We start from the raw sequence: 26353 nt of genomic DNA on the forward strand, positions 1-26353 counted from the left end.
TACTGCATCAAATTTCGCCAGAAACTGGGCGACAGCCAAGTGGAAACCAGCAGGAAGATTCGGACGGCTTTCGGTGACGATGCTATGAGCACACAGATTAAGGAGTGGTACAACCGGTCTAGAGACGGCCGCACATCGGTGGCGAGCGAGCCATGCTCCGGTCGGCCATCATCATGCCGAAATGACCAGGTCATTGGTGAAGTGAACGCTGAGGTGATGCGTGACCATCGTGTGACTATCCGAGAAATTGCGGAAGAGGTGTCCATCAGCACTTTTTCTGCACATTCCATTAAAACCGAAGATTTGGCCATGAAGAGAGTTGCGGCGAATTCGTGCCGAAGCTGCTCACAGTGGAGCAAAAGCAACTTCGTGTTGAAGTCTTACAGGTCATGCTGGATTCCACAAACAGTGACCCCGACTTTATGAACACCGTAATCACTGGTGACGAGTCTTGTGTGTACGGTTACGACCCGGAAACTAAATCCCAGTCGTCACAGTGGAAGCACTCCATGTCACCAAGACCAAAAAGGCCCGCCAAGTGCGCAGCAACGTCAAAGTAATGCTGACTGCTTTCTTTGATTCCCACGGTGTGGTACACCATGAGTACGCATCACAGAGACAAACAATCACCAAAGAGTACTACAGGGATGTCCTCCGTCGCCTACGTGATGCCGTTCGGCGCCAGAGACTGGGGTTGTGGTCAACAGGAAATCGGCGCATCCATCACGACAATGCTCCTGCACATTCCTCGCATTTGATTCAGACTTTTTTGGCGAAAAACCAGACTCCTGTAGTTCAACAGGCTCCTTACTCTCCTGATATGGTCCCCTGCGAGTTCTGGATGTTTCCCAAAAGCAAGAGGCCATTGAAAGAAGCGCGATTTTAGACAAGAGAGGACATTAATTATGGCTTGAACGACAGCTGAACTAAACTCCGTTCCGAAAGAGGCCTTCTCGGAATGCTTCCACCAATGGCAGTACCGGTGGAAGAAGTGTGTGGAGTCCCAAGGAGAGTACTCTGAGGGTGATTAGGGGCCCTATAACGTAAAACTATTCCAATATGTTTTTATTACAATCTCCTGACGTCAAATTTGCGTAACCACCGACGCAAGCACCAGGCCGTCACCCGCAGGGTTGTCTGAAGAGGCCAACCAAACGCTCTCCTCGTTCATAGGAGGTCACATTTGTGTGCTTGAAAACCGAATGGCATTGCCTACACTGAGCGGCTTGTCTTATCTAATTGTCTGACAAGAGGTGAGGAGCACGCTGAAGTGGAGAGGGATTTGAGAGGGCCGGGCCACTGCACTGAAAGTCGATAACCGGATGAAGAAGGTGGTGCCGGCTTCTGCGACTGGTCCGCTTTCCCTTACTTAGCTTGCGGTGACTGGTCGAAAATCGCGGCGGCATGCAACGGAAGCTTAAGAATGACGCTAAAATGGATCCTCAGCAAAGAGGAGTTGGCAGAATGAGGTAGTAAAAGTGCCGAAAGTGCTCGAAAATGTTACACGGCCACGCAAGATGTTTTATTATACGCAAATAAAACCGTGCTCTCCGGCAGGTGCGAGTAGCCAGCGCCTGAGTGATCGGCGGCAGCCATCTTTCATTCCTTTCGGAACTGGACAGCTTGTGGCTATTCAGAAAAAAATTCAGTTTTGTTCGGCATAATAATGCATCGTTAATGCGTACAGGTCACTTTGACGCGGTGAGTTTTTGCGGTTTTCTGACGTCGCGTGACAGGCAGGTGAACTGGGTGCAGCCCGAAAACTTTTGATCAATAGCTGCGGGCGAATGGCGAAAAGGCGTCGAATCAGATATAACTATTTTTCTTTTTTTGGGGTCAACTCATGCATAATCAGTGCGTACACGTCATATCAGATAGGGAGGTATCGCGGTTTTCGTGACGACGCGCGACAGACAGGTGAAGTGGGGGTTGTCGGAAAAGTTTTTGGCCAATCGCGGAGGGCTGATTACAGAATTGGAATAGAAAAGTTTGGAATAGTTTTACGTTATAGCGCCCTAGGTTCCCAACGCTCCAGTTTTGCCAGTTGTTTTTCTTCGGCCAACGGTCGGATACTTTTTTCACAGACCTCATATGTCTTCCTCACGCTAACGCTGTAAGTCAAAGAAGAGAGAGAGAAAGAAACGTTTAATATACGAAACAGTGCCCCGAACGAGGCCTGGTATCACCCTTAGAATAGCAGCTTGGGCTTGTTGGTTTTCCATCCTGCTAGTAACAGCGCAAAATATAGACAAGGGACGAGACAAGAAGACACCACAAGCGCAGCGCTTGTGGTGTCTTCTTGTCTCGTCCCTTGTCTATATTTTGCGCTGTTACTAGCAGGCTGGTATCACCCTAAGGTGGGAAGGCTCGTTAGTCCAGGAACCCTCTGGCTTCGGCTGCCCTCTTGGCCCTGGCGACGAGTTGTCGTTGGTCTTCCAGGTCCCCGAGGGTTAGCTTGGCCTCCCACATTTCGAATAGGTGGTTTGCTTCTTGTGCTCGTTTTGCGTCCATTTCTGGTTGCATTTCGCAGCCTTCCTGCCACGGGCATTCCAGGAGCAAGGGTGCCAGAGTGTCAGGTACGTTGCAGAATGGGCAGAGGTAGCCGTGGTGCGTCGGGTAGAGGCGATGCGTCATCGTTCCGTGAGTGTCCGTATTACTCTGCAGGCGTCTCAGGATCAGGCTTTCTTCTCTGCCGAGTTTAGGGTACGGTGGAGGGTACACTCGACGTTCGAGCCTGTAATGTTGTAAGTCAAAGAAACAATATTTATTTTTTGTTCGGGGAAGAGAGTGCTAGTCAATCATGTCCCATCGTTTTCTCTCTACCTGCCTCATGCATTGATCCCGGTGGTAAATAATGCTATTAATATGTAAAGAAAAGCATTTTAAACGATAATTGGCGTTGGCACGAGAAGAGTAAGCGTGTGATCGTAACCTTTCAATAGCATGCGGTGGTGCAGAATGACTGCAGGACATGCAGATTTTGACGGCCGTTCGAGGAGACAATGTTTGACAGGAAATGTAAGCTATTTTGTGTAAGCATGAAATACGCTGAATTGTGTGCCAGTGCGGTAGGAACGTGTCATAGCCTCGATAAAATTAAAAAAACATGTTAGTGCAGCGTTAGCGGAGGCAAAGCTCATAAAGTCAGGAAATAGAGATGAAATATGTCACATATTTACTGTTCTGTTATTAGAGAATTTTAGTAGAGCCTACGATACTTCACCTAGCATTAGCGTTTGCCTCAACGCTATGTATACGCTGCCGGGCGTGGCGCAAACTGTATTTGTTGCGATAGCGATCACGCGAACGCTCGACCCCCTGGTCCCCCTCTCCTTCGCTTTCTTTCCCAGAGGTCGCGAATGCAGCAGTTATTGGCGGCGAGGAGTTACGGAGTCGCCATATATCGGAACCGCCTCGCTGGCGTAGTATGAGGGATCACGCGGCGCGCTCCTCATAGGTTTTGCTGTCAGCGGTCACTGAAAACACCACCCGGGTGCTCTCCCGGAAATTTCTGTAAGTACTTTCGAAACGAGAGAAGTTTTTTACTGTCTAAATAATAATCTTGGGCAAACTGAAAGCAAACAATCGTTTACAGACGCTATCTCGTTACCGAATACGTACAGTGGACGCCACTGTGCGCGGTCGCCGTGATTTAGTCTCCCGAACCGGCCTCTTGCGTGAAAGGTAGGCAAACGCCGAGACCACACTATGCGAAATATGTTCTTATAGTGTTTGTATATCTAAATCGAGCGTAATAAAATGAAGCCTCAATGCAGCGATCGCACAGCTTCGCAGCGACCGACTGCGCGTCTGCATGCTTGTCAGCGCACTGTTTCGCTTTCGCCGCGTGCGCGTTTTCGCACCGTGCCATCAGCTTTAGGCTGCAGAATATGAGCATTTGACAGTATACAAGCAACCAATGTTGCGTGGGCGCTATCAAAAATAATTTTATTCTAGAAACTTCGACGCCTACGGGGACTGATGTGCCGGACGTCGCGACGATTCAATCTTCTTTCTTTTCTAAATTCTTGGACGTTTCAATATTATTTCTCGAGTTGCGTCACACTATATGTTTATCGGTGTTGTCAGCGTGCGATTTCCCGCTGCTTCTTTTTTTGTAATCCAGTGCATTAATTCATAACACAAACATGACCATATGTCATGCTTTTTTTAAATGTGCTTCTTACCGCTGCCTTTCCACTCCACTGAACTTGCGAGTATCTATAGCATCGACAAGTTCATAGACCAAACCATCATGACATTAGTCGGGCAGCGAACTCGGGCGAGCGTCTCAGTGCGCGTTTTTCGAACATCGCAGACGCGGCGCCGAGGCAGAAATCTTCCTCGCGTCTGTGCTTGCTGCATACCCGAGTTGTAGCCGATGACTGTTTGCCGGTTTTATGTTTCGCGAGCCAAGCTTCACGCAGCTTCTTGTCCTGCGGCTACGTATAAATAAGGCTGACACCGGGCTCCATTGCGTACGTCCGGAACTGCGGCACCGAGCAGTAGCCTACCATGTTGCGAACCTTCAAAGGCAGCCACTACCTATTCTAGTGCTTTCAATTGTTGTAAAGGAGACACTCGAAGCGGGAAAATCCCGCCAATAAATGAGGACCGCAGCGTACGAGGGAACTTAAACTTCCCTTTTCAGCTCCCTTCGGCGCTCCCGAAGCAGCCGACGAGGCCGCTATGTCCACGTGACCCCTAATAGCACGTCACGCCAACGGTGGCGCCAGCTTTTTCAGTGGTGGAGCTCGAGGCCAATACACGCTGTTTTTTTCTGCGCCAAATAACACACAGCACAGCACTGATAACTTGTTATCAGCGCATGTGCACATCTTCTGTCAGACTGTAAGGCTACGCAACCAAAACAAATGCGGCATCGTGGCAAATACAGCTCACCGTCACAAGTAAAAAAAACTTTTATAAAGTTTTAATTACCAATTTTAGCGGCAACATTGCATTTGCAAAATTGAAGGCCGACATTCATATCTTGCCCAACAACAACTTCACAAAAATCGTCGTAGGTACTATGGCCCGCAGTATTTTGGCTGTGGGCAGCACTGAACGAAAACGAAAATTAAATTGTGTCGCAGTGACGCTGATCTCCCCACCAAATTAGAAAAACGGAAAACGCCACCTGCCTCCCTGCTGCGCAGGCGCCAATGTTATGACAATTACGACTTCTCGTTATTGTGATCAATAAAGCTTTGCTTTTATTTGCTTTTTATTTTCTTTGAAAGTAGTCCTATTAGGGTTATTATAAATACACGAAGGTATTTCGCCCTCTTCAGCAGCAGTCCTTGAGATAGCTATTCTGTCGGCTAGCTTCCCAAGCTATTCGTGCCGCCCTCGCACCTGTTTAAGCTTTTCCTAGACGCTAGAGTTAGTATACTATGTCCGCGCAACCTTGAGCGATCGGAAAGCGCGTTTTCCCCTCTTGGCCGGCGGAGAAGGGAGGCTTCGTTCCGGCCGCGAAGCTCTCCACATCTCAGTAAGGTGCCTGTTGGTGGTGTCGTGCCGACGATGCCCTCTCGGTGAGCGCATATATCCCCCCTCATCTTTTAAGAGGTTCAATACATACAAACATTTGTCCCGCAAACCATATTTATTTCAAGGGAATTTTCCACGTCTCAGTAATATCTCTCGCCGTATTCGAGTGCTGATTGCCGTGTTATAGTTTGTTAACGAAGCTTTCCCTCAAGTCTAAATATTTTAAGGCAGTTTGTCGTGTGCGTATCATGGCCACGCACGCTTATATCGCCTTCCGTTTCTCTACCATGGTTGCGCTTTAAAACCACGGCGCTGCAAGTTTGCTTCAGAGTCTTTCCTTTCCTTCCTTCTTCTCCGCCCTTAAACTGGCTCTCTTAACTACTACACGCAGAGACAAAGCAACAGCGCGCGCATTAGATCCTAAAGATGAAATGAATATTTACAATTATTATTAGAGTTATAATTATATTCGAGTGCTGATTGCCGTGTTGTAGTTTGTTAACGAAGCCTTCCCTCAAGTCTAAATAATTTAAGGCAGTTTTCATAGTCTCTAAAGCCGCTCGAGTTCCCTCTTCTCCTCTGGCGGCCATTTTCCAACATCAGTCCCTTTCCACGTAAGTATAAGGCTCGGAGCAGGAGCTTTGGCGCTTGAAAGTAACCTGTGGCTTGACGAATTAACCAACCGACTGAGCTATCTTTCCGGGCAACATTCAAGGATCACGAGTTCAAATCACATGTTATGTTCCTTTTTTTTCTTTCCTTCTTTTTAATGTCTTTTCCTTCATTTTATCACTGTACGGAAACCCTCTTAAAAAAAATTATATATATCCTCAATTATGTATGGCCACACATGTGCAGGTCATAAATACCAGGTTCTCTAGCCGAGTGCCATCCGTGCGGTATAACCGAGCTCAGATTGGTCCACCTTGACTGATCAAATAGGGCACCACTGTAGGTTAAATGAGGCGTACAACTCCTGCGGGACCCGCCGTGGTTGCTCAGTGGCTATGGTGTTAGGCTGCTGAGCACAAGGTCGCGGGATCGAATCCCGGCCACGGCGGCAGCATTTCGATGGGGGCGAAATGCGAAAACACCCGTGTACTTAGAATTAGGTGCACGTTAAAGAACCCCAGGTGGTCGAAATTTTCGGAGTCCTCCACTACGGCGTGCCTCATAATCAGAAAATGGTTTTGTCACGTAAAACCCTTTAATTTAATTTTTAATTTAACTCCTGCGGGGACGTTAGAGTATCCGTCTCCCGTGTAAGAGGACCGTGATTCATATCCCGGTGCCGCGCAATTCTCCACCGGAAAATACAAAAAAAACCATGTGTTGAGAAAATTGCACAAACAGGCCTGGAGTGCGGCCTGATCCCGGTGACCAGAACCGGTAACGCACTCTCTCACCAGAGCAGGATTGGCCACCCTGGTGCAGTACTTGGCCACAACGTCCTATATGAATACAACAATCAAACCCCGGCCCTCAGTCCCCAGCAGCCGCGAAGCAACTGACCACGGCGGCGGTCAGATCTGTGACGCTGCAGAGGGTGCTAAGAATACCTGGCTTCGGACAGGCTGCCATTGAAATCTGAACCTGGCAACGTTTAACGTTAGAACGCTATCTAGTGAGGCGAGTCTAGCAATGTTATTGGAGGAATTAGAGGGTAGTAAATGGCATATAATAGGGCTCAGTGAGGTTAGGAGGACGAAAGAAGCATATACAGTGCTAAAAAGCGGGCATGTACTGTGTTACCGGGGCTTAGCGGAGAGACGAGACCTAGGAGTCGGATTCCTGATTAATAAGGAAATAGCTGGTAACATACACGAATTCTATAGCATTAACGAGAGTGTAGCAGGTCTTGTTGTGAAACCTAATAAGAGGTACAAATTGAAGGTGGTACAAGTCTATGCCCCTTCATGCAGTCATGATGACCAGGAAGTCGAAAGCTTTTATGAAGACTTTTATGAAAGCCAAACAAAATACACTATACTGATGGGCGACTTCAATGCCAGGGTAGGCAAGAAGCAGGCTGGAGACAAGTCAGTGGGGGAATATGGCATAGGCTCTAGGAATAGCAGAGGAGAGTTATTAGTAGAGTTTGCAGAACAGAATAATATGCGGATAATGAATACCTTTTTCCGCAAGCGGGTTAGTCGAAAGTGGACGTGGAGGAGCCCGAATGGTGAGACTAGAAATGAAATCGACTTCATACTCTGCGCAAACCCTGGCATCATACAAGATGTAGACGTGCTCGGCAAGGTACGCTGCAGTGACCATAGGATGGTAAGAACTCGAATTAGCCTAGACTTGAGGAGGGAACGGAAGAAACTGGTACACAAGAAGCCAATCAATGAGTTAGCGGTAAGAGGGAAACTAGAGGAATTCCGGATCAAGCTACAGAACAGGTATTCGGCTTTAACTCAGGAAGAGGACCTTAGTGTTGAAGCAATGAATGACAATCTCATGGGCATCATTAAGGAGTGCGCAATAGAAGTCGGTGGTAACGCCGTTAGACAGGAAACCAGTAAGCTATCGCAGGAGACGAAAGATCTGATCAAGAAACGCCAATGTATGAAAGCCTCTAACCCTACAGCTAGAATAGAACTGGCAGAACTTTCTAAGTTAATCAACAAGCGTAAGACAGCGGACATCAGGAACTATAATATGGATAGACTTGAACAGGCTCTCAGGAACGGAGGAAGCCTAAAAACAGTGAAGAAGAAACTAGGAATAGGCAAGAATCAGATGTGTGCGCTAAGAGACAAAGCCGGCAATATCGTTACTAATATGGATGAGATAGTTCAAGTGGCTGAGGAGTTATATAGAGATTTATACAGTACCAGTGGCACCTACGACGATAGTGGAAGAGAGAATAGCCTAGAGGAATTCGAAATCCCCCAGGTAACGCCAGAAGAAGTAAAGAAAGCCTTAGGAGCTATGCAAAGGGGGAAGGCAGCTGGGGAGGATCAGGTAACAGCAGATTTGTTGAAGGATGATGGTCAGATTGTTCTATAGAAACTGGCCACCCTGTATACGCAATGCCTCATAACCTCGAGCGTACCGGAATCTTGGAAGAACGCTAACATTATCCTAATCCATAAGAAAGGTGACGCCAAAGACTTGAAAAATTATAGACCGATCAGCTTACTGTCCGTTGCCTACAAAGTATTTACTAAGGTCATCGCAAATAGAATCAGGAACACCTTAGACTTCTGTCAACCAAAGGACCAGGCAGGATTCCGTAAAGGCTACTCAACAATAGACCATATTCACACTATAAATCAAGCGATAGAGAAATGTGCAGAATATAACCAACCCTTATATATAGCTTTCATTGATTACGAGAAAGCGTTTGATTCAGTCGAAACCTCAGCAGTCATGGAGGCATTACGGAATCAGGGTGTAAATGAGCCATATGTAAAAATACTGGAAGATATCTATAGCGGCTCCACAGCCACCGTAGTCCTCCACAAAGAAAGCAACAAAATCCCTATAAAGAAAGGTGTCAGACAGGGAGATACGATCTCTCCAATGCTATTCACAGCATGTTTACAGGAGGTATTCAGAGGCCTGGAGCGGGAAGAATTGGGGATAAAAGTTGATGGAGAATACCTTAGCAACTTGCGATTCGCTGATGATATTGCCTTGCTTAGTAACTCAGGAGACCAATTACAATGCATGCTCACTGACCTGGAGAGGCAAAGCAGAAGGGTGGGTCTGAAAATTAATCTGCAGAAAACTAAAGTAATGTTTAACAGTCTCGGAAGAGAACAGCAGTTTACGATAGGTAACGAAGAAATGGAAGTGGTAAGGGAATACATCTACTTAGGGCAGGTAGTGACCACGGATCCGGATCATGAGACTGAAATAACCAGAAGAATAAGAATCGGCTGGGGTGCGTTTGGCAGGCATTCTCAAATCATGAACAGCAGGTTGCCACTATCCCTCAAAAGAAAAGTGTATAACAGCTGTGTGTTGCCAGTACTCACATATGGGGCAGAAACCGGGAGGCTTACGAAAAGGGTTCTGCTGAAATTGAGGACGACGCAACGAGCTATGGAAAGAAGAATGATGGGTGTAACGTTAAGGGATAAGAAAAGAGCAGATTGGGTGAGGCAACAAACGCGGGTAAACGACATCTTAGTTGAAATCAAGAAAAAGAAATAGGCATGGGCCGGACATGTAATGAGGAGGGAAGATAACCGACGGTCACTAATGGTTACGGACTGGATTCCAAGGGAAGGGAAGCGTAGCAGGGGGCGGCAGAAAGTTAGATGGGCGGATGAAATTAAGACGTTTGGAGGGACAACATGGCCACAATTAGTACATGATCGGGGTAGTTGGAGAAGTATGGGAGAGGCCTTTGCTCTGCAGTGGGCGTAACTAGGCTGATGATGATGATGATGATGATGATGATACGGACGAACGTGATTATCCTAGCTGCGGTACCACCAAAAGATTGGGAACAGAATAGAGCACGCTTCGCGTCGATTCTTGGCGTCACCATAAAAAAACAGGACCTCGATGAAGGCCGTGCCAGCAAAACCTGTTGGTCTGCACTCGCAATGGAGAGGGTTGAGGGATTAACCTCACTGGTCCCCTATTTCATATTTCTTTCGCTACTGCCATACTGGGCGCCACCCGCAGTGCCAAAGTACTGTAGGTTGTAGCACCCAAAACGATTTTGTTTAAGAAGTTTTTGTTGAGTTAATAATATGACTTTGAATCCTCAATTCTGGAATTGAAGTGCTTCCTCTATAAGTACTAATTAGGGGATTATTAAGGGTATGATTATTACTTACCTGTCATATTTTTCACGCTACCGAGTTCCTAGTAATCACAGACACATAACTTCATAGAATATCCGGAAATATCCTTACAAAATTCACGTTTTTTAAAAAATTCTGTGCATCTGACACTGACACTGTACTTATGACATGAAGTCACACAATAGCAACAGTTTTGTGAAACTTTCGAGGATAAGAAGGAAAGCGTGAAACATAACGGCAGGTTTCGCAGCGGCTTCTCGGAGCGAGCGGGAGAGGGGAAGTAAAAGCGAGCCGAACATCGCGGCGCCCGCGACTATATACAGCCTGTCGAGTCATACGCCGCCAAACTCTTCGGCAGCACCGAGTCTGTAGACGATCCAGAGAATCCCATACGCGACTTTTCACGGCCGCACTTATGCAACGTCGCTCTTAACGAACGCTTCGCCGTAAACGAGAGCGCCGGGCGCGCTCTTTAAACGCCCTCTTACTGCTGTCTTTGTTCGTCTTCGCTGCGCGTTCTGAACGGAAGAGGGACTCAAGAGCCTCAACGCCTTACTGTATGTTTAGCGACTCCTGCTCCCAGCATGCACGCACGGCACACCCCACATGGAACATTCCGCTAAGGCGAATAGTTTAGCGACCATTTTGGGAATTAAATTTTTTTAGCCCGCACAGTCGTGCAATTATTTCATGGGGTGTTGATAGAGCTGCAGCCGACAATTCTGCGGCGCAACGCATCGGGTACATGAGCTCGGGCTACTGGATACCGGAGCATTCTTTGCCATTTGCGCCCAGTCAAGCCAGCCGGCGGAAAAAGGGGTGTCTTCAGGCGTATGACACCCCCCCCCCCCTCCCGCTGGCCCCTTGCACCCGGGGCCCACGGCCCCCCGGCCCCCCCTGTTGCTACGCCGCTGCGTGTGACCGAACAGGCCCACGCTCAGATGCGCGGCCGGTCTCTCTCGCTTCGGCGGTGTGTCTGAAGGAAGACGCATGCATCTGGCTCGTCATTCGCCGATTCGCCTGTCGCCAGGCAAAGGAAGTAAGTCGCAAAGTTTAATTTAACTTATACGCAGATATATTTACTTAAGCCGAGAAAGAATAAAAAAAAAATCTGTTATTCTCATTTCCCCCCTCTTTTTTTTTCATGCTAGCGGCAGAAACAGTCGGCGTTAAATACTATAGCTTGACGCATTTCCTGTTGCCACTTTTCGCCGAGTGTACCCTGATGTTATACTACTTTCTCTATATAGCCATTTCATGCTTACATCTACTCTCGATTACGGGAGAGCCAGCATTCTTTGTTGCTACCAATGGTGGATTCGATATGTCTATGGAGCCAATTCTGAATAAGCACTGCTAATGTAAGTATTCTCGAAAAGCCTCCGCCCTGCTCTAGCTAAGCTGCCGAAATCGCCTGCGTATATAATCAGCATTCGGGTAAGCACAACATTCAGACGGTATAGGTTATTTTGATTTTGATTTTTACTACTAAATCTTTAGTACAGCAGAACCGAAAGGAACGCTAACGTAAACGCAAACAACTACGGCGTCACCTAAGTCTTGCATTTGCTTGGTTGGCTGTTTTCTTGCTTGTTGGTACAAAACGTTCACGTATGGTTGTGTTTGTCACGTAGCGTGTGTGTGTGTGTGTGAAGTGATTTTTGGAAAGGAAACGGAAGAGATGAGTGCAGCGCCGTAACTGTCTCTCACAGGAGGACACCTCAACATCACTGCACGGGGAAGGGGGAATGGGAATAAAAGGATGAAGGAGAGAAAGACTGGACGAACGTGGCAAGGGGGAAAAAAAAGAATGTGAGTGCGGGGCTCACAGCCGCGCTCTCAAGTGCGTCGCATTGCAGTAGTCTAGCAGTGCCGAAAGAGCGTGCTTCACGATGGACGAGTGGGCTGCAGGGAATAGCAGCGCGGTCGCCGTATCGTAAGTCAGTCCCAGTCGCCGATAGACTCTACACAAGTCCGTGCGCTCCACATCGAAGGCAGGGCAGCGAAGTAGCAAGTGGTCGAGCGTCTCCAAATCGGCGCAGTTGCTGCACGCGGGGTCGCCAATTCCCTGCTGCCTGTGCGTTCTAGCAGCCGTCCTGTAGCAGCCGACGCGCAGGCGAAGCAGGAAAGAGCGGTCCGTCCGGGAGAAGCCCACGCGGGGGAGGAGCCGAAGTGACGCACCCGCGGCGACGCGCTGGTCCGGGTGCTGCGCACGGAGCGTTCGCAGAATGGTTGCTTTGGCCACGTCGAAGCCGCTGACCGAGGTAGCGAGGGGGAAGCGCAGGGAGTGAGCCTGCTTTGCGAGAGCGTCCGCGGCTTCGTTCCCTTGCAGGCCGATGTGCGCTGGAACCCATTGCAACGCCAAATCGCAGCCCTGGCTGACGAGATGGCGGAGCTTTGAGCGGACGCGCTGCACCAACGGAGGTCCAAGGTAATCCTTCGCCAGCATGCACAGTGCCGCGCGCGAGTCCGAAAGGATCGCAGCAGAAACAACACTGTGCTAGATCAGCTGCTAGGTCGATCGCAGCAAGCTCGGCGTGTCAAGTAGCGCAGACAGCACTGACCACACTTTGCACTACTTCCGCAGATATAGACAATGATGATTACAATAAAATGGCTGCTATAGTACCATCTATGCGATACGCAAAATAGTACAAGCGAATATTTGTTATCTAGGACCCGTGGAAATCTGAGTAGAGGGGCGGGGGGGGGGGGGCATACGTGGCTTCGCGCGCGCAAATCGTCAAATCTAGGAGGTACGATACAAATGTAGCACAACTTCTCTCGTTAAGGCAACAGCGCCGACAAATCGAAAACCGATTTCAGAAACAGAGCTGAACTGTCAGTAACATTTAAATACGGAAGAAACCTTTAGACTAATATATCAAACAAAACCAAGCATGAATTGGGAACGATTCGCCATACATTGGCTGAGCTGGGGGGGGGGGGGTGTTGTATTCTGGTTTCTCTCTCTCTCTGTCTCTGTAAGTGTCCGCCTAGTGGACATGTCCATTTCGTCTGCTGCTGATTTCTGATTGGCTGTTCTGGAGTGTGCGTTAGAAGGAGAAGTGCGCCCCAAGCCAATCAGCATTTCAGCAGCAGACGAAATGGACCTGCCTACTAGGTGGACAATTAAAGTATTCGACAGATTCGACAGATCCGAAGCGGGTGGCATATGCTATGATGGGTGCTGTTATGCTTTGAAATCCCGAGCTGTCTCGAAGGCGATGAAAATAGCGAGACTGCAACGCTAAACACTTGGCGTTCACTCGCCAAAGTGTGGGTATATGCGCTGTGGCTTGGTCGCGAATAACATTCGGCGCGTGGGCTGTAGCCAGCGCGCTATCGCTTATCGTACATTATGCCATAGCGTAAATGTATGTTTGCGTTCGCACCGCTGAGGCTCTTTATTGTGTGAATCGTTAAGTATGTGCTGTTATTGCGTGTAAAGTCGGATGACCTCCGTATATAGTTATGTTGTGCCAGGCAATAAAGAAACAAGAAATGAAGAACCAACCCCGGTTGCTATCCATAGATGCGGTTTGCATGCTTTGGGGGAGAGTTATTCGTGGCACGATACCCGCCGCGGTTGCTTAGCGGCAATGGTGTTAGACCTCGCTGCTTTGGTCTCGAGACCGCGCTGCTAAGCACAAGGCCTTGGGACGAAATCGTAGCCGCGGCGGCCGTATTTCGATGGGAGGAATAAAGGCAAGAAAGCCCGTGCACCGCGAAATACGGGCCCGTTAAAGATCCCCTGGTGGTTAACATTAATCCGGAGTGCCCCACTATACGGCCTGCCTCACAATCAAATCATGGTTTCGGCTCTTAAAACCACAGAATTCGCTTGTGACACTACGTCGCGCTATGCGTCATGGGTAGCGCTCCTTTTAACCCTGTACGCGGGAGCCAACCTGTACTTCGAGCTCCACTTCCTCAAGGAGCATTTTTGCAGCGTCTGCGACCAGAGGTACATCATCTGAACGTCAGCGTATCCAAATGCTAGCTGTCGCGAGGGAACAATGCGAGCGAAGGATGCGCTTGCCATCTATAGTACGACCATGCGGTACCGCATGCTGCTAGCAGTACCACCGGTACCACCTTGCAGTGGTTTTTATCGCTGTGGTAGACTGCACTATCTTCGGTATTGACCCGTGAAAACGATTAAACGATTAAATCCAAGGTAACCTAACTATGATAATGAGGGGGGAGGAGGGTTACCTTTACAAGTACAAATGTGAATAACGCCCGCCATTCGCCATAAAGTCGCGTAAACCCGCAACAGAGAAATTAAATAAGGTGAATCTCACAGGTAGTACGGCACGTTCCCGTGACGCCTGAGGCAGAAAGGATATTCCGCATCCACCGCCAAGGTCTATGAGTGGTGGCGCTGGCTAACACTCTCAGGGTTCAACTAGGAAACATAAATACCCAAGAAAGTGGATGGGGAAACGGCGCCGCGGTAGCTCAATCGGTAGAACATCTCACGCGAAATTCGAAGGTTGTGGTATCCTTCACTTGCAGGAAGTTGTCTTTTCATCCACTTTCATTTGCATTAATTTATCGTTTCTTTATTTCATTTATTAAGCCCAAGTAATTTCCCCTATGCTGTCCTTGGTGTCAGTGTTTGTTGGCTTGTTATGATACGACTAACAAAAATTGAACCCCTCGGTTAACCCCCTTTCTTCTCGTTATTACATAAAGAAGGTCTCGAATCCAGCAACATTGATGCCTTCAGGTAGCGTGTGTGGGTTTATTGACCGGTTGGCATCAGACAAAAAGACCACGTTCTCGTGACAGCGGCGGCAGAAAGGATCTTCCACATCCGCCGCGAAGGTCTGTGTGAGTAGAAGGACTGGAAATGACGGGGGGGAGGGGGGGGGACGGTTTTACGAAACAGTTAGAAACGTTCACAAAAAGGGAATAGTTGCAGCGAAGCAAGGATTTTATTTCACTTCAAAAAAAAAAGAATTAGGCTTTCGCCATTCTACTATATTAGGCGAGGGAAAACGTATAGAATTACGCGGTCATAATTTAATTTTTGTGGTTACCGCCTTATTTGAGTAACAGGAAAAGTTTGAAGTACGAATTATTTGCAGCCTTGCAGAGGAAGAGTGGCTGGCGGTTATGAGGGCTTGTGCGGGGCTTCACTGCACACTTCAGTTATATCCGACTATAGTGGCGTTTCTTTAGTTAGCTCTGGATCAGTTATAGAGAAATATATATTTGCGGAACAATCACAGTTATTTTGGATCCCTCGTTTACTGCTCTACCAAGTGAAGTGCCAAAACCGACTCGTATTGTTATTTGGGAAGTTGCGTAATGATGCGTGGCCGCCAGTCCCGTACAACAGCGTAGAGCGCAGGACGCTGGGGTTCTAGACGTATTGCGCCCACCGCGGAAGGTTAGAAAAGCACCTACATAAGCACAGCAGAGAAGTGCCTATGCCAGGCGGCTCGACTGATAACTGTAGTAGTGTCATTCGAAATACACAGAATTGTTCGCCACTTCCGGCAGCATTTCCCTTCTTCCTTTTCAAATAAAAAGATGTTTATCCATAAATATTTTCATAAACCATGGTAAAATTTGTTAATTTTCGCTTTTCCTTCCTGTTTGGCCGTTGCCTTGGCCTAATTTCTCAACTCCTTGCGACTCTTGTTTCGAGTTGCCAATTTTGCACAAATAGTGCTGTACAATTACAGGAAAACTAGACGAGGTAATGGGTGACAGTCGTATTGCTTATGGGTTCAATGGTTATTGCAGGGTTTGATGATGGACGCTGTTCCGCTTCATTTTAATTTGCACTTTATTTAACCCATATCGCGGGTATATGGTTCCGGGGATCTGCCAGCGTTGCGGCGAGCCGCCACACGAGGAAATAAGGAAGGAAAAGAAAAAGTTAAACTCAACTGGCGTTTTCGCCGGCTGCAACTCTTTCCTCAAGCATACAGACCAGCTGACTACGAACCGAATCCCTTTCCTGGTTCTTGGATCACAAAGAAGGTTGAACTAACGAAGCAACAGCCATGCATGTGACCGCTGAATAGATGGTGACAACTGAACGCATCTCGAGTTAATCGCGCAGGCACTAAGTCAATGAGAAAACTGGCCTTCACACCTCAGGAGATGTCGATAAATACCGTCATCCAAAAGGAGTGGAAAAGGAAGCAAAATGAGGATTGGTGGCGCGGGCTGGGAGGGGGGGTGCTGCTTAATCTCTCGGGGGCGGGGGGGGGGGGTGCCCCCAGACCTGGCGGATCTGGGTCGCTGTTATCGTTGAAGCACCTTCTGCAATTTGCACTGCATAACACTTAACACTGTCACAGAGCCTTACCCCTGTGATGCAGCTCTGCGAACCGTAATATGTCGCACAAGCCAAAGCTTGCGTCAAGCGCTGATACTGCAAATGGGGGTGTTTCCTGGGGAAAAGAACGTCTACCTACGTTTAGAAAACTGCTCCCTTCTTGTTGCTGAGGGTTCTGTTTCCTTGGACCCTAGTTCGAGTCTTTCGTGCAAATTTAAGTCATACTTTGCACGTACAACGCGACGTCATAGAGTCTGGCGATTTTCAGCAGTGCTGTTACACCGCAGAAAGCGCAAGAAGTTGAAGCGTGCCGCTTGGCCTTGAATGTTGTCTAAGAGATAACAATATACGGGTGGGGGTCAACGACGCCTTCGATATAAGCATAGTGATTTAAGAAACGTCAAAAGGTTGAATAAAAGCCCTGAGTATATGTATATAGTACAACTCAGCCACTATGTGCAGCGAACAGCACTGCATGCATAGAAAGAAGCCCCCAAAGTTCTTGTATAGCCTCTGTGGCAACGTGCTACAGAGAACGCAGTGCGTATATATATGCAGTACTGTGCAGTGACTGGCGCGGCTGGATTGTACCGCATAGAGACTACAAGAAGTTAAGACTCTGAGCTACAGTGTACGTTTACGAAAAGGAAGTCCCTTCCGCATGTAACAGTCCACATATTAAACATCTATTGTGTAATGTGTCAATTAGTTTATGTGTAACTGTGCGTTTCCGTGGGTGTATGTAGTTATATGTTATTCAGTGTGAACTCGGACACTTCTTTCAAAACGTGCCATGTATGCAACGCGTCGTACTTTGTATATATTATCGTCCTGGTGGAATTGTGCCACGATTGTGATTCAGTGTTCGTATCGTCTCTTCTTGAAATAAGCTTTTTCTAAACACAGGAACTTCAAATGTGACAGGCACAAATAAAGAGGTGAACATATAGCCATCGGCGTTTTTACTGCAACAGGACGCTCTTAAAGAAATTTGCTCATATTCAGCAATGTAACTGAGGTACTAATGAGATGTGCGTTGGGAACTCCCACGAGGCCCGTAGCCTCGGGCATGCGCGCGGTTCATTCGCATAAATTGTTCACACAGTGCAGATTCGTGCCTAATAGTGCCTGTTTAACAGTTTGTACGCATGCGTTATCTGTGCCTTGAGTCGTGTTCAATGCTGCTATTTTAACAGCGGAGCCGTTTAAGCTTTTAGTTCCGCCGGGGAGCCTTACCAGAAAACTCAGCCCAGCTGTGCGCCAGCTCGCGTTGCCTAGCAACCACTTGCGAAAGCACCGAGCCACGTAACGTTCTCGGACCCCACGCGCGTAGGGCGGTGTCCTGACGTCACAGGCGAGTAAAAGCTCGGAACAGCCGGCACGGCGATACAGCTCTTGCCTCCTCCAACTCCGCGCGGACGTGATGCTGCCATCGGAAGGCCGAAGAAAATCCGGACGCCCGAAGAAGACGCCATTTACCAGGAAGAGAGCCGTACTGCCACGCGAGAAGCGATGCATCGCCGCCGAGTTGATACAGAACGCCGCGCCGATACTGCGACTGAGATGAGGCGACGCCAAGTCGAGGACTCCCGAGTTTCATTTTCCTAACAATGTACGGGCGTGCCTGTCCGTGGTGTAGCGACTCGCCATCGTCTTTGTACCACATCTCATGGGGATGCCAAAATAGACCGCCGAATTTAAATGCCTACTTAGTTAGGTATAATTTAACCAACACACTGGAGCAATGGGAGGCACAACTCGCCAGCTCACATCCGAAGGTGCAGAAGGCTCTTTATGGCCACGTTCGGCTAGCGCCAGAAGCCAGTGGAGCCCATCAAGCTCCTAATCCCCTATCCCCCTATGCCCCAATTGAATAAAGTTATTCTCTCTCTCTCTTCCCGAGTTTCACTCCAGGGAACGCGAGAGTCGGCGCTTGAACGCTCGGCGTCGCCGAGAAAGCGATCCCAGCCTGCAACTGCTCGAAAACCTCCATCGTCAAGCCCACCGAGACAACAACTTAGCATTACCTAGCTTAACCTGGAAACAACTTAGCGAAGCCTACCATAATCTCGCAAAATCTAGAAACGACTTAGTTAAGCCTACCAACAACTTAGCAAAACCTATCATAACCTCGGAAAACCTACAAACAACTTAGGTAAGCCACGTAAAAGTTAGGTGGTCACAAACTCCGCTGTTGAATCCAGCCTTGCACGACTAGTGCAAGCTGCGCAAGTTTGTTTTTTTGGTACCCATTGTAAATAAACGTTTTCTAAACACACTAAAAACTTTCCCTCGCAGATCGATAGGAGGCTGACTAAACTGCCAGCGTCGGCTCGCTGGATTATTAGGACAGTCGAGTTGACATAAACCAGCGCACCAAGACCCGTTCGTACTTCTTTTCTAGATTCGCTGTCTTTCGGGGCGTATAGGCGCACTGTCGCTATTGTTATCACAGGGTCGCCGAATCATACGTGCAGTCATGCGAGACTATGATTGCACTGCGCTGCATTGCCACCGTAGCATTGCCGTCCTCGTGCGAGCTGCGTCTGTGTGCGAGCTGCTTCCGCACTTCCGGTTGCCCTGGTTACCAATTGTGAGGAGCTTGCGGTCCTCTTCATTAGACGTCACCTTCTTCGCGGAGGATGATATATTTTCGTTGCTGTCATGCTGCCAGGTGGAGTGTAATCAGGCCTAACGAAGACGTCACCATCTCGGCGCGCTTTTCGACTAACAGGCACGTACACTGTATACTCATTGCAGGGCGGTTATGTGGCCCTGTGCCTTGTCGTCCCGCACCCAGCATTTTATTTCCGTACGCTCTCGTGACCCCCCTCTTTCTTTTTGTCCTGTGGACATAAGTTCTCCCGTCGGTTGACAGCACTGCAAACAAGACCGCGTGGAGCAGAAATAAAGACGGTCATCTGAGAAATGCAGGGTTCGCAGTGCGCAAGCAGACAGGTCCTCGTGACACGGCCGCGGAGCAGCCGACATTTCTCACGAGCCAAACCGTGAGCACCGCTTCCCGAAGGCGCCCTGTCTAGACGTCAGCGCGCGATCGCAAAATGGCGTCCATCTGTCTCCGTTGCGGCTAGATTACCGCCGGAGGCATTTCACTCGCCCCCCTTACCTTGCCGCCGAAGGCACCGCGGGGCTACCTGAAACTACGGGGAGTGGGTGTGAGAAGGAGGGTCATTCGTCACTCGCTCAGCGTCAGGTCGGCTGTCCCGACCCATATGAGCGCAGGCAGGTCGCTGCTGCTGCTGCTGTCCGGCGAAAGAGATCCGGTGGCTGCGAATTCACGCCGCCGTGCGGGTTGAGGCGCGTTCCTCGCGGCGTTGCGTTGGGCGTCAACCTTGGCACGGTTCTCACGCGCGAGCGCCGGAAAGTGAGCGGCGCTGTCAAGTTCGCGCTGGGTCACTTTCTCTGCGACGCGGAAGTCACTTTGCGGCCGGCCTCCCTTTAACGGCGGCGAAAGCTAGTAGGCGAAAAAAAACAAGAGAAGGAGACCACGGAAGAATGGGGTGGACATATTCCGCGTAATCCGGCACACTGCTTAAGAGGGGAGCGCTGGCTTCGGCAAGGTTGAGACGCTAATGCTGCGAGAAAAAGACAGAAAGAAAAAAAAATTCAGCGGCGATTTTAGCGATAAACGCGAGAGGAATGCCTTATATTAACGTCGCACCTCCTTTATGTACTGAGTTCATGGTTTAAATTTCGTTGACACCGTTGCTATGTGTTGTTCAGGAGCTCACTCGATACACGTCCTGCCTCTCCGAGGAGCGATATGATATACATACTCACATTATTTTTTGAATTCCGCCTAACTACATAATTAGTGTTAATTAACAATCTACCCAAGCTTTACAATTACATGAAAGGTTTCAAAGAGAAAATTGGAGAGCTACATGAAAAACTCCTGATCCAGCTTTTTGTTGCTCAATACGTGTTACATAAAAGTGCTTTTCCGTAGGTGAAAGAAGCCCGCGAATACCCGTAAAAACTGCCATGCGACTTGCAGCTCGAAGCATTTTGCGTGTATTCGAGGGCTTCTTTCACGTTCGGAAAAACACTTTTATGTAGCACGTATTGGGCAACCGAAAGCTGCATCGGGTGTTTTTCATGTTCCTCTCCAATTTTCTCATTGAAACCTTTCATGTAATTATAATATTTGAGAAGCAGATTATTTGATTAATACTATCTATGTAATTAGGCGAAATATAAAAAAGAATACTTTGATCATTTCCAAGCAACGGCAAACAACACTGCATTGGTTCTGTTCAGCTACTTGGCATTTCCATATATTTAAATATTGGTGCATGAGGGTTGGGACGCGCTGTATATATGGTGCGTTAAGCGAACACACGCGGTTGAGATTAAGCAACGGCTTACACCGCCCCCCCCCCCCCCTATTATGGCGTTTCAGATAATCGCAGTTATGCATTTTCCTGGCGTTAAATCTCATGGAACCAATCGATCATAGTCCCGCCACCGCGATGAATTACGTACAGTCATGATTTCAGTTTATGCAGACAAGGACTGGTAATACGAAAGAAAAGCACAGGACACTAAATTAGATTGTGGGGTTTTAGGTGCCAAAACCACGATCTGATTATGAGGCACGCCGTAGATGGGGACTCCGGATTAATTTTTAACAGCTGTGTTTTGTACGTGCAGCTAAATCAAAGTACACGGGTGTTTTTTGTATTTCGCCCCCATGGAAGTGCGGCTGCCGTGACCGGGATTTGATCCCGCGACCTCAGGACAACACTTTGATATTTCTGCGATATCATAAGCAACATGCCATAATAGATACCCGCCGTGGTTGCTCAGTGGCTATGGTGTTGGGCTGCTGAGCCCGAGGTCGCGGGATCGAATCCCGGCCACGGCGGCCGCATTTCGATGGGGGCGAAATGCGAAAACACCCGTGTACTTAGATTTAGGTGCACGTTAAAGAACCCCAGGGGGTCGAAATTTCCGGAGTCCTCCACTACGGCGTGCCTCATAATCAGAAAGTGGTTCTGGCACGTAAAACCCCAAATAGTATTATTATGCCATAATAGATGTCTTCCTTTGCGCGTGCCTCTTTGTCCACGTCACGCACGCGGAACCTCTGTTCTGTGTGCTGGCTTGTATTTCGTTAAATTACAGCAAGAAGGGAAGTGCACGCTATATCGGTGACTGCTTTTCCCCGCCTCTTTTTTGTGCTGTGCTTCAGCGCAAGCAAGCGTTACCCGGTATATTCTGTAACGATTAGGTTACTGCGACTGCGCTCAGTGTTTTGCGGATGGGGCACTATGGCACAGCCTGCAAAAGAGTCAACGCACATCTGAACGTCCGTAGAGGGTGCAACACAGTTTATTCGGAGGTACGCCGTCAAAATTTCGGGGTTGCACTGACGTGGAAGCAGACCCCGTGGGTATACGACGCGGTGATCAGCTGCGCACTTATGCGTTTGCTTTTGCGAACATTTATCGATCTACTAAGTAACTGTGCTTGTCTTGGAAGTAGGGGTGGATGGACTTAGGGAGGTGCAGTATCAGTCGTCCAAAATTATAACGATATAGAAAGTGATACTTTCTTTAATCCAACCGAGGCGAACTGTCTTTTTTTTTTGCGACTAATTTCGTACGACATATTTCACGCTTGCTCAGACACCTGGTTTGGACCGTCCGTTTCCTTTTGTTTAGTCTTCCAGGAAGCGTCCGCAGAGACACTCAACAGTCGAGAACAAGACTTTCCCCACTGAATATTAAAGTTAATGCAGTGCCTCACATTTCACTTGCGGCCCGGGCCCACCTTGTTAACAGCAAAATAATTATCTTTTACCGCTAAGCAAAAGAAGCCTGAGAGCAAAAATATCACATGCCTAAGGGCACAGGTACAGTACTCCTCATTGAGGTTTCTGACGGGCTGAAAAAAGAAAATGTAGAGATACGGAAAGTGAGTCAGCGTATTTGACCATGCTATCCGATTCGCACCAAGCTGAAAAAGAAAAAAGTATATCTGTTGCAAGTTTTACACTCAAGCGCACCACATATACGGAAGAGAGAAAACGGAGGTGCAGAGAATCCGGAAATCCGTGTTTCGCTTGCATTGTCCCGCTTCGCGAGCCGCTGATGCTGCACTGAGCGACGTGTTATCAGCCGGCTTCGACTTGGCGCACACACGGATACCGCAGCGCGTGCAGAGGCACCTGTTCTTCGTCTGCACGCCTCCGGCGACGTGCCGGACGGCCGCACGTGTAGTAGGCGAGTAGCTGGTGGCGTGCACGTGTCATATATGAAAGGAACGAGAAACGAAGCACACGCACGTTCACGGCCTGAAAATGATATTCCGCGGTCCGTGTTGCAGCAAAATGACCCTACACTCAATCCAGGCGTGGACCGAGAACTCGAGGTCAAGGGAGACCACCGTATCGGGAGTGTCATGCACGCAGAGGCCGATTTATGGGCCAGTGTAAGGAGTGCAAAACCAGTGTAAAGGAGGCGAAGGGGGGACAAAAGGAACTTTCTTTGTTTCGTCACCATGCTAATTGTGTGGTTCTTCTCTCCAAGAGCCAACGAACAAGGAAGACACTAGTTTCGAGATATTGTCACGTGGTGGTGACGTTAAGAACACAGTAGCAATACTGTGATAGACAAAACTAACATTTATTGGGCGAACCTGTGCCCACAAAACAGGCTACACTTATAGCACAACGATAGCGGCGAACACGGTCGGCGATCGTCGAAAATCTGATCAGCGGGTCAGGCGCGTCTGCTTTTATACAGCAGTCGTCGAATGTTCCAGACTAATCGTTGGGATCCGCATGCCTTCTACAAAGTCCTACATCATTCGCGTCAAGCGATGATATCAGATAACACAAGGTTCGGTGACAACAGACAGCGGATAGAAGCATCGACAACTTTCCAGAAACTTCGGATAAATGCAGGCGCATCCCACGCTGTGCGATAACATTTGCTAAGCGGCAAAACGTGTCGCCCGATAAAGATAAGTACACGTGTCAATATCATCTCCCAAAGTATGAGACGGAATACAGGGGCGTTCCAGTTACTTGTGTGCTTCAATGCACAAAAGTGCGTTTTGTTAAAAAAGTAAGCGGAACAACCGTGCACTCTTACGGCTACTTTGAGGGTGGATATCTCCCATCTTGTGTCATCCTGGTAATTCATTCCAAGTGGACACTCACCTTGCAAGCTCAACGGCGCTGAAAAAAAAGGAATAAAAAGAATGCGACAGAGTTTCTAGATCGTGAATGCAATCTGATATACTAGATGCCAGTTTCGCGCGAGAAGGCATAGGTCTATCAGTCTCGCCATGCACCGTAGAATGTGCAAATGCACGCCAAATTTCGAAAAGGCAAAAGTCGTCGCTAACGAAAAAAAGATTTAAAAAATCGACAAGCGAAATTCGGGAAGCTATGGAAGAAAAAAAAGGCACCTTCAGTCAAGCTCACTGGTGCCGCATCTGCATAGGCACGTCACGCACGCATACGCGGGAAATCTTAACAAATACCGGGCAAGATAATGCGTGGACGCGAACTGAGAGGATCTCTTGATTCCCTTCCACAACTTGGTTCAAACAGGCACAGTGCATCGTTGTGCTCATTTAAATATGTGATCTGATATGACATTTAACCAGTTGGTAGCTCGCGCGTCTTAAAGTGTCATTATGCGTTTTCGTTCCCATTCAGTGTCCATCTTGTGCCTGTCAGTGTGTACTGTATACACTGCGATACCAATGAATCACCAGCTACAATGAGTAAATTTCAATATGTGCCGTAAATAAGTTAATTAAGAAGTTTAGTTAGTGAATTGTTTCTAGTTTGTTCCAAATGCGTTTTCATTTCTCGTGCAAGTAATGTCCGCCTCCCTGGACAATCTAGCTCAAGGACTACAAATACGTTTTCTGCAACAGACCAACATCCCTGCCTTTCCTTCCTCTCTTCTATCTCTCTCTCTCTGCAACAGGCAGTTTTTAAGTACTTCGGAAAACCTCAAAATGACACCCACGTACTTGTACACGATAGAAAGTATTCGGGACTATGATTTTTTAAGCTTCGTATACGTGGTCAAGACACGTTCCAAAGAGAAGCCGCAGGAAAAGATGGAATAACAGTCGATTTAATCAAAGCTGGAGAAGATATTATGCTTAGAAGCTTTCGGCCCTTTATAAACAAGGCCTCAAAACTTCAAGTGTACCAGATAGCTCGCAGAATGCCAACGTTATACTAATCCATAACAAGGAAGACCTTAAAGAATGGGAGAATTAACAGCTCATCAGCTTGCTTTCAGTATTGTATAGAATATTCACCAAGATTATTTCCCATAGAATCAGAGAAACACTTGAGTTAAATCAACCAAGAGAACAGGCTGGCTTCAGGAACGGGTATTCTACAATGAATCACATCAATGTCATCGATAAGGTAACTGAGAAACCTGCGGAGTACAATCAACCTTTCTATATGGCATTCGTATATTATGAAAAGACATTTGATCCAGTAGAAATGACAGCAGTCATGGAGGCATTGCGTGATTAAGGAATACAGGAGGCTTACGTGAATGTATTGAGAAATCTCTGCAAAGATTGCACGGCTACCTTGCTTCCCTACAAGAAAAGTAGAACATTACCTGTAAAGAAAGGGGTCAGGCTAGAAGACAATCTCTCCAATGCTACTCATTCAATGCTTAAAGGAAGTATGCAAGCTATGAGACTGGGAAGGTTTAGAAGTGAAAATCAATGGTGAATGACTCAACAACCGAAGGTTCTTGAGACATGAATGAAAGAAGGATGAATTGAAGCAAATGGTCCTAGAAAGTGTAAAAGTAGAGTTGAACACTCATATGCGGAAGACAAAGGTAATGTTCAATAGCTTGGCAAGGGAACAAGAATTCATGTTCATCAATCATCCTCTAGAGTCTGTAAAGGAGTACGTTTATCTAGGTCAATTACTCACAGGGAACCCTGATCACGAGAATTAAATTTACAGAAGAATAAAAACGGGATGGAGTGCATACGGCAGGCAATTAACAAATCCCGACTGGGAGCTTACAACTGTCGTTGGAAAGAAAAGTGTACAGTCATTGTATTCTACTGGTGTTGACATATGGTACAGAAACTTGGAGGTTAACAAAGAACCCCAAGAACAAGTTAAGGACCGTGCAAAGTGCGATGAAACGAAAAGTCTTAAGCATAACGTTAGGACACAGGAAGGGAGCGGCGTGGATCAAAGAGTAAACGCGGATAGCCGATATTCTAGTTGGCATTAAGAAAAGGAAAGGGCACTGAGCAGGGCATGTAATGCGTAGGGTAGATAACCGGTTGGCCATTAGAATTATAGAATGGGTGCCAAGAGAAAGGAAGCGCAGTCAAGGATGGCAGAAAATTAGGTGGGGTGATGAGATTAGGCAGTATGCAGGCGCAAGTTGGAATCAGCTAGCGCAAGACAGGGACAACTGGAAATCACTAAGAGAGGCCTTCGTCCTGCAGTGGGCATTAAGATATGATGATGATAATGATGATGATGATGATGATCGTGATGATGATGATAACGACGACGTGGTCAGTGCAGTTTCGGTGAAACGCTGTGTCAGCTTCTCCAGGTCCACGGTTAGCGGAATGTCTTATATCCATTTCAGCGAGTGCACCTATAGGAGGGTTACGGAGCGCTTCAACTGAATTGCCAAAGGCAAATTAACATACACTGGTACACGAGTGCAGATTTGGGAGCGTGCGGATGAAATTTAGTCTGTAGTCAGTGGTTCGATTTGCCCTTTCATTGATAAATTCA

The sequence above is a fragment of the Dermacentor albipictus genome, chromosome 1, assembly GCF_038994185.2.
Source record: "Dermacentor albipictus isolate Rhodes 1998 colony chromosome 1, USDA_Dalb.pri_finalv2, whole genome shotgun sequence".
In the NCBI taxonomy this organism is placed as follows: domain Eukaryota; kingdom Metazoa; phylum Arthropoda; class Arachnida; order Ixodida; family Ixodidae; genus Dermacentor; species Dermacentor albipictus.